A 3,402-nucleotide genomic window follows, 5' to 3' on the forward strand; every position below is an offset into this window, starting at 1 on the left:
GGGGCCGGCGCCGGGGGCGTCCCTGCGGCCGAGCGCTCCGGCGCCTTCCTCACCGCCCACTCGGGGGACGCAGCTCTGCGAAGCCGCCCCCACCCGCGGCCGCTGGGCTCATGCCCCAGGAAGTGCCGCGAGACTCCTCGAGACCGGAGGCGCCGGGGGTCTGTGGGGCGGACGCGGGGGAGTGGAGGGGCACGTGGGAAGGAAGAGAAGGAGGCTGGCGGGGAGGGGACGAAGGGAGGCGGAGTTGCAGCGGCGGAGAGGAGACCTTGGGCAGGTGAATGGCCCAATACCTGGGGAGCTCCCAGGCGGCCAGTGGGTGCCGAGGGTGACGGCATATAGTCCGGGAGGTCGAGGCAACCCAGAATAAGGCCTCCTAGAGGGGCTGTTGGGAGGGAAGGAGAAGTGACCCGTTCAGTGTGGTTCGGGATGTCGAAGCTGATGGCATGGAGGTGGAGCAAGATAGAGAAGGGCGCAGCGGGGCTGGTGAGGCGCGTCGCCCCACACCGAACCTTGCTGGGACCCTCCAGATCCCACACTTGGGCCAGCTGTGGTTCGATGACTCTGCCAGCGCTCGGATGTTCCCAGAAATCCAGTGACGCTCCCTCCCCAACAAACATCATTGTGCCCTTTTGACCCCCCAGACCTGGGCTACCAACCCCTGAGTGTGGAAGCTAAAATGCAAACAGGGAATTCGTGGGCAATTCACGCGCTCCTCTTTAGGTCCATTCACCACCACACCTTTCACCACAGATACTCTGCCAGCGACCAAATTCATTTACGTTCCCGTTATTTCCTTTTAAGAGCCCTGGTGGTGCAGTGGTTAAGCGCTTGACTGCTAACTGAAAGATAGGGGGTTCGAACCCACCAGTCGCTCCCCTGGGAGAAAGATGCGGCAGTCTGCTTCCGTAAAGATTTATGGCCTTAGAAACCCTCTGCGGCAGTTGTACTCTGTCCTATAGGGTCGCTGTGAGTCGGCATGGGCTCCAAGGCAATGGGTTTGGGTTTTTTTGTTTGTTTGTTTGTTCCCTTCTGTTATTTCCTTTTCCCTCTCTACCCTCTGGTGGTAGGAAGAGATAGTGAAGGAGATGGGAGCCATTCAGGCAGAAAGAAAATAAGACAATAGAGAAATTAGATCATTGGCCCCTGAAAAAATGGAGAAAGCTAAGGGTTAGTAGATCTACATGGGGACAAATAAAAGCTGACCCCTACCTAATACAGGGCTACCACCATACCTCACCTACTGTAAACTAGTTAGGTCCTGAGATTTCTGTAGAAAGATGTTCTTATAACTGTTAAAGTGGCTTTTTAAAGACCCTCAAAGTCAGGGTTTTACCAACAAGAATTCAGTAGCATCATCTTTCTAAAACCTTTACATGTGTGTGTCAGAGCAGTCTGAACAGGAGACTGATCAAGGGGCAAAAGGCCCATCCACACAGCTGTTGAGACTGAAGTAGTAGTAACATCAACGTCAGACTCCTAAGGAAGGGATTAAAGAATAGGGAGATTAAGAATGTGAAGAAGGGTTGAGGGCAGGGATGAATACTCAATTATACCTGCTCCAGGCGCCATGGTGCCTCACTCATTAGATGTCTTGGCATATCAGGGTCTAATTAGAGCCATGAAGCTTTGTGATGTGATCTTAGAGCCTGGCTAAGACCCACTATTACTGGGACTTTTTTTTTCCTGAACCCCACCCAGAGGAACTGGTTTGGGGTCATCCCAATTCCAGAGGTGGTTCTCTTCACCAAGGCCAGAGTCATTGAGTCATCTTAACCCTCTCCGAAAGAGGTTCAGACCTCTGAAAGTGCCCTGAGCGTGTTTCAACACAGAAATAGCAGATCTGGACTTGTGGTGCACTAGCATCAGGGGTGCTGAGAATTCTTGGCTGGCCGCCCCCAGGCATTCTCCGAACAGTGAGTCAAGAAGCTTTTGAATGTTGATGATACTCACCATGACTGGAGGTATATGACATCCCAGGGGCTAATACACCTTAAGCCAGCAGACTGGTGGGTGAAACCTCTAGAGCTAAAAAGAAAACAAAAAACAAAAAACCAGTCAGCAGCTTGTCTTCTGTCCTGCTTAATCTTACTCATCTGTCTGTCCTACAAGAGGAAGACAGTCTTCTCGGTTCTTCTCCCACACCCCACCCAGCTTAACAGAGGTGAAGACAGACAAAGTTTTGCGGTTTGTTTAGGCTCCGGTCTGTTTCAGGACATACCTTATGATGTACTGTGTTCCTACTCCTTGATTGGGGGATGCTTCCTGCATGGACAGATTTGTCAGCTTATCACAAAAGAAAGATTGATGGCAAGACTTTACATTTTTGAAAATACCTGATCTGAGCCCTAATTTTAATGCTTAACTGAACTAAGTTGTGTTGATTCTACTCAAAACACTATATATTTTTTAGCCATTTTTAGCTGTACAGTTCAGTGACATTAATTACATTTACCATGTTGTGCAACTATCACTATTTTGAAAAGTTTTTCATCACCCCAAGTAGAAACTTGGTACCCCTTAAGCAATAACACCCTCTCCTCCCTTCCCCCTGCCCCTGATAACTACTAATTGACTTTTGTCTCTATGCATTTGTCTATTCCGGATAGTTCATAAAGTGAGATCATATAAGATCTGTCCTTTTGACAAAACACTATGTATGTTTTTCATTTTACATTACAAAAATGAACATTCCATTTTTTTTTCACTTATTGTTTGGTTCTTCTGAATTGTTCCTACTGTGCTTTCATCTTTTCTTTGAAACACTTTTGCTGACCAGCAGAAGGGAAGTTAATGTCAAGATTCAAATCCAGCTGCTGACAAGAATAGATGTATAATTCCTCTTCCTGCCTCCCTCTTACAAGAGTATTTTTAACAGAATAGTTAGTGCAATATTTCAAATTATGTGAACTTGTCTCATGAATAGTTCTAGAGAAATACAACCGTATTTAATATCACATCTTTGTCCCCACTGAACTCCCATTTCTACCGGAATAGGTAATGCATTTAGGAATGGAGAGTAGCTGAGCTATCCCACTTAAAATGGTACCACGTGACTTAAATGGCACTACTGTATTGCTCAGTGGTAGTAACATTGTTGGTTAAGAACCGAAGGTGGTTGAGCATCTGCCAGGGAGCCCTGGTGGTGCAGTGGATAAAGTGCTCAGCTGCTAAGCAAAAGGTTGGCTGTTTGAGCCCACCAGCCGCTCCAAGGGAGAAAGATGTGGCAGTCTGCTTCCATAAAGAGTTACAGCCTTGGAGAACCCTATGGGGCAGTTCTACTCTGTCCTACAGGGTCACTATGAGTCAGAATGACGGCAAAGGATTTTGCGCATCTGCCTATCTAGCACTTACAGCCTGTCATACTTGGCTCTCTCCAAGTACTCAGACTTGACATCTGTAATT

General features: G+C 47.9%; 1 protein-coding gene across 1 annotated transcript in view; it reads right to left on the bottom strand.

The window, feature by feature from the left end:
• The window catches only part of SH3KBP1 (SH3 domain containing kinase binding protein 1), a 407,394-nt gene extending 405,425 nt beyond the window's left edge, over positions 1 to 1,969 (bottom strand). Inside the window, exon 1 of the mRNA XM_023737264.1 lies at positions 1,951 to 1,969. The gene's annotated coding sequence lies outside the window, so the exon portion shown is untranslated. The remainder of the gene's footprint in view (positions 1 to 1,950) is intronic.
• Between the last annotated feature and the right edge of the window lie 1,433 nt (positions 1,970 to 3,402).

This window comes from Trichechus manatus, unplaced genomic scaffold, assembly GCF_000243295.1.
Source record: "Trichechus manatus latirostris isolate Lorelei unplaced genomic scaffold, TriManLat1.0 scaffold00100, whole genome shotgun sequence".
Classification (NCBI taxonomy): Eukaryota; Metazoa; Chordata; class Mammalia; order Sirenia; family Trichechidae; genus Trichechus; species Trichechus manatus.